Source organism: Trachemys scripta, chromosome 21, assembly GCF_013100865.1.
Source record: "Trachemys scripta elegans isolate TJP31775 chromosome 21, CAS_Tse_1.0, whole genome shotgun sequence".
In the NCBI taxonomy this organism is placed as follows: Eukaryota; Metazoa; Chordata; order Testudines; family Emydidae; genus Trachemys; species Trachemys scripta.
In genome coordinates this window covers 5,740,556-5,746,555 of record NC_048318.1, presented here as the reverse complement: position 1 = coordinate 5,746,555, position 6,000 = coordinate 5,740,556, and positions in this window count along the sequence as shown.

Genomic DNA, 6,000 nt, shown 5'->3' with positions numbered 1-6,000 from the left:
GCTAGCACCAGCTAGATTTGTGAACTCCGTTGTCCTTTCTGGGCCTCATCCTCACAAAGGGGCTGAGTGTCCTCAATTACCACTGACTTCTTTTCAGTCACCAACGAGCGCAAAGGTGATGGGGAGCCTCCTGCTATCCTGGGTTACACATTCATTGCTCCATCCTGCACCCAAGCAGGGTTAAGCATATTCTGGTCCTAAGTGTTGAGAAGGGTTGGTGGGTTTATTTTCCTACTCTTTTATTTAGATTTATTAACTGTTTCTTCTTTTTTTTTTTTAACAAATCTGTGAGACAATAGTAGGCGCCAGTAAGTATGTTTATTGTATCATAGAGGTGATGGAGACTATACCAGGAGATCTACCGAGGGGATACTTGTCTTGGTGGAGTAAAAATAGAGAGTGGAAATGGCTTTTGAAGGTGATTAATTGCTGAGGTCAGTGATGATGGCAAAAGCTGGATGTTCTGGGCAACGTTCTTCTTATATGCCAAGATGGGAGAAGATCCAGAAACCCTCTTTTGAAGGGGGCTGAAAGCTTTATGCTGCTGCTTGCTCAGCATTTCCATTGTCTTTGGGCTGGGGGTGTGGCTTATGTGACTTGTTGAAGGGTGGGGCTAAAATGTAATCATCCAAAGGAGTGGCTGGCATCCTAACGAAGTGAGGTGATTGGACTCAGTCTGTGTCCATCAGAATTTCAGCGTAGCTTGTCAGAGGATAACTTTTTTCTCTCCCTGTAATGCGAGTAGCTGAAATCCTTCCATTGTCATGTGTTAGGGGCATGCGAGACTGAACAGACCATGAATGACTATGTGCTTTTAGCATGGTTCAAAATAGGTAAAATGTGCTGTTATGTACTCTCATAAGAGAGGTATTTTGTACCTCTGTCACCAGTTGGCAGTGAAATTTCCTTTGATGTTCTAGACGACTAAGTAGATTTTCTTTGAAATATTTAGCTTACATCTATTCTAGCTGGCCAATTTATTGTCATGTTTCCTGAAACTGCTTCTCGGCTCTATGAGCTAAGATGTGAAAAAATTATCTAAGTTATGGCAAAGCTAAAATCGAAGTTGGAATGTGGAATCAGAGAAAGCTCTACTTAAAACATTTTTTAAAATTCTACTCTGAAAATTGATATATTTTCCTATTAACTTTGGTTTGCGTTTGGTATCAAAAGCAGTCTGACATTATCTTGCCAGGCATAAATTATTAATTACAATCCATTTTTAATTTCATGAAAAATTATGCAAAGAGCAAAGCAGGAAGCTTGTCTTTCAGCATTCTGCTCATTTGTTGCCTAGATAACCTCAGTGATTGCTTGAGGTTAAATTTAAAATCTGGCAGACTAGCTCTGGGTTTGTAGCTTTTTAAATATAGCAAGATTTAAACTTATGGAAGTTATCGAAGGAGAGTGGCTGTATTGGCAAAGATGACAAATGCTATTCAGGGTTGATGATCCCATTCTTTATGAAGATGACAGGTGCTGTTTTTAAGAATGAATTCTGTGTGTAATAGGAGCACAGGTGCAGTCCTCCCCTCAACAGTTATTGAAGTGGTAGAAAGATGAATCAATATGGAACTCGGGGAGCTATCATTCTTGGGAGATACAAACCCAGAAGTTGGGTATGAGTGTGACTGTGTCAGCAAATCGCTTTCTGGGTTGGAGATGAGTTCTTAAATTTGATGCTTTCTCCCCCTCAGGATTAAAAGATGAATGGTTTCCCAATCCGTTGCTAATTTAACAGCAAGTCACAGCCTGCAGTTAATTACATAATTCTGATCCTTTCTTGAGTTTCACATAATACAGTCCAAATATGCCTTTTGAATGTAGCGATATCTATCTCCTAGAACCAGAAGGGACCTTGAAAGGTCATCGAGTCCAACCCCCTGCCTTCGCTAGCAGGACCAATTTTGATTTTGCCCCAGATCCTTAAGGGGCCCCCTCAAGGATTGAACTCACAACCCTGGGTTTAGCAGGCCAATGGTCAAACCACTGAGCTATCTCTCCACAGTGGTGTGGTCAGAATTAATACTAATACTTAGTCCTATGGTGCTTTCCATCCATAGATCTCAAAGCGCGTGACAATGGAAGTCAATATTTGTTTTAGGGATGGGGAAACTGTGATACACAGAGTGTCAAGTGACTCTCCCAGAGTCACCCAGCAGATTAATGGCAGTTAAGAATAAAAGCCAAGTGTCCTGAGTCACCGTCCAGTGCTTCCTGCTGCCTCTCAACAAATCACAATTTGGGATATTTCCTTGAAGCCTCCATAGGCAAAAAGCTTAGCATTGTTTTGCCACCATGGTAATTATTTCAGCACAAATGTAGGTGAAATGCAGTTGGCCTGCAACCAAGGTTTTGTCTGCACTGGAAAAATTACCCATTGCAATGGGGGTAGTTGCACCAGTGCAGAATGTAGTTTAGCTTCATGAATATATAAAGGCAGACAGAATTCAGGACCATCTTGGAATTGGAATTTGCACCTGGCTTTCCCACAGATGTTTTGCAGACCAGTCTTAGGCATTGTATTGATGAGTATAACCAATAATGTCTCTTCATAATTGGTGGCTTGTTGTGTGAGCAGTTCAGATGGAGCCAAAAAGACAGATATGTGAAAACAAATAGTTGTCATACTCTGATGTCCTCCTAGCATGAAAAGGTATGTTAAGGTATAATCTTGTATGTTGAGTGGCCAGATGCTACCATTAAGGTATTTCAGACTAACATGTAATTGGAATCTCTTTCAATGTGTGTGCTCAAATTAGTTGGCAAGAGCCCCTGGCGGTGTCTTTGCAAGGATATGTTTGCTAAAAGTTCTGCGGCTGCTGCCACCACAGTTTCAACTCTACTAGTGAGAGATTCAGAGATTATAAAGCCAGAAGAGACCATTGTGATAATCTAGTCTGACATCCTGCATAACATAGGCCATAGGATTTCCCTGAATTAATTCCTGTTGGAACTAGAGCCTACATTTTAGAAGAACATCCGGTCTTGATTTAAAAATTGCCAGTGATGGAGAATCCACTGCAAGTCTTGGTAAATTGTTCCAATAGTTACTTACCCTCAATTAAAAATAATATAATAATATTTCTAGTCTGAATTTGTCTAGCGTCAACTTCCAGCCATTAGATTTTGTTATACCTTTATTTGGTAGATTGAAAAGCCGTTTATCGTCAAATGTTTTTTCCTCAAGTAGGTAGTTGTAGACCATGGTCACATCACCTCTTACTCTTCTCTTGGTTAAGTTAAACAGCTTGAGATCCTGGAGTCTGTCATTATGAGGCATGTTTTCCAATCCTTTAATTATTTGTGGCTCTTCTCTGAATCATCTCCAACTTATCAATATCCTTCTTGAACTGTGGACAGCATAACTGGGCACAGAATTCTTATAGTGGTTGTACCAGTGCCAGATGCAAAAATAATATAATCTCCCTGTTCCAACTTGATATTCCTTGTTCATACATCCAAGGATCGCATTAGCTCTTTTGGCCACAGAATCACACTGGGAGCTCATGTTCAGCTGATTAGCCACTATGACTCCCAAGACTTTTTCTGGATCACCGCTTTTCAGGATAGAGTCCCCTTCACCCTGTAACTATGGCTTGCATTGTTTGTTCCTAGATGTATAACTTTATATTTGGCCATATTAAAACACGTATTGTTTGCTTGTGCCCAGTTTACCAGTAGAATGCTCTATCAATGACCTGTCCCCTTCATTATTGGCCAGACCCCTATGCTTTGTGTCATCTGCAAACTTTATCAATGATGATTTTGTTTTCTACTCTAGGTCATCGATAAAAGTGCTGCATGTTATAGACCAGGAACCGATCTCTGTGGAACCTCAATAAAATCACACCCGTTTGATGATGATTCCCCATTTACAGTTCTGTTTTGAGACCTGTCAGCTAGCTTGTTTTCAAGTCATTTAATGTCTCCCATGTTAATTTGTTTCTGTTTTCCCAATCAAAGTGTTGCATGGTATTACGTCAAATGCCTTATAGAAGTCTAAGTATATTACATCAACACTATTACCTGTAACGACCAAATTTGTAATCTTATCAGAAAAATATATGAAGTTAGTTTGACAGAATTTATTTTCCATAAATCTGAATTGACTGGCAATAAATATATCCCCCTTCTTGAATTCTTTATTAATGAGTCAGTCCCATACTGGCCATTCTGTTGTTTTGCCTGGGATCGATGTCAGGGTCACAGGCCTATAATTACCAGATCAACCCATTTCCCCTCTTAAAATATTGGCACAAATTAGCTTTCTTCCAGTCTTCTGGAACTTCCCCAGTCTTCCCAGTGTTATTGAAAATCAACATGAATGGTCCAGAATGTTCCTTGAACAGCTCTTTTAAAACCCTAAAATTCAGGTTATCTGGACCTGCTGATTTTAAAATGTAATGATGCAAATGCTGGTATAGATTGGCTTTGGCTGACATTTTAAGCAATGGCCTCTAACCTTGTGCAGAGCAGGCGTTAACAATATGGTGCCTAAAACACTAGCAGTCACTGACATCTTGTCTGTAGTAGCAACACTATCATCGGGGACCTTAACAGTGGGAAATTCTAATAACAATGTAGTGTGGACAAAGTTACACCTCTACCCTGATATAACATGAATTCTGATATAACGCGGTAAAGCAGTGCTCTGGGGGGACGGGGCTGTGCCCTCCGGCGGATCAAAGCAAGTTCGATATAACGCGGTTTCACTTATAACGGGGTAAGATTTTTTGGCTCCCGAGGACAGCGGTATATCGAGGTAGAGGTGTATCTGAGCACTTGCTGGCTGTTATAACTTATCACTTAATAAAATACACATTAGTTTTCTTTGCTTGGTATTATTGTTATTCATCAGCTTTGAATTGGAAATTGTAGCTGGTTTGACAAGGTGGGTTTAGTTTCACTGATATGAGTTCCTCTGTAATCCTTTACCAAAAAACCCTGTTCTGCAGCTACTTTGAGGTGCAGAAGAGTTCTCTTCTAGCTTCCAGTGTACTTGTTTGCTGAATCTCAACAGATATTTTCACCTCCTTCTCATTGTACTCTGACTGATAGGGGGCTAGACTGTGACCTAGGACAGTGGATCCCAAACTTTTTAATAAGGACTCTTATTCCTTTTTTTTTTTTTTTTTTTTTTTTTTTTGCAATCCACACAGGGTCCAAATTTTTTTTGGAGGTGGGGGGTGTTGTAAAAATCATAGGCAAGAGCCCTTCTCTTTGCCCCAGTGAAGGGGCACCAGCCACTCCCAGCAGCATCCTCCGATCTGGCATTGGAACCCAGGGTGGAGGGCAGGCCCCAGAAGATGGGGTGTTGGAGAGCGACCCCATCCCACACTAATCCTGCAGTGGTGGCTTCTGTCCTGTGACGCTGGGTCTGACTCCCCAATCTGGGCATTGAAACCTGGCACGTGGGATTGCAGTGCCATTTGGGTTTGTCTCAGATACCTCTCTCAGGGGAATGGCTGGGCCAAGTGTGAGGGAGTGATGTTGCAACCTAGTGTGTGGGGTCACAGCGTCATTCAGGTTTGGCCTGGCTTGGCTTGCTCCCTCTATGATGGAGGGGTGGCCAGGCTAAATCTGAGTGGCGCTGTGACCCTGTGCAGTTGATTGCAATGGCCAGAAAGGGGAGCTGGGCCCAGCCCTGTGGGACAGGAACTGCCACTGTGTGTCCATCTTGTCTAATTAGGTTGCAAGTGCTTTGGGGCAAAAACTTCTTCTTAAAGGGTTTGCACAGTGCTTAGCACAATGGGGTCCTGATCTCATCAGAGGTCTGTAGATGATACCATCATAGAAACAAAGAACTTTCCCCCTCTTTTTGCAGTACCGACATGTACATTACAATAACTACAAGCTGCCCGAGGATCCTAGCTTTGTGAATACTGATAAGTAGGTGAGGAGTGTATATTAAGGACCTAAGAGGTAGCTAAGCAACAGATGGGATTTGTGTGAACGTTCTGAAGTGCATTAGAATATTTAATCATTTCTAAAAGTATC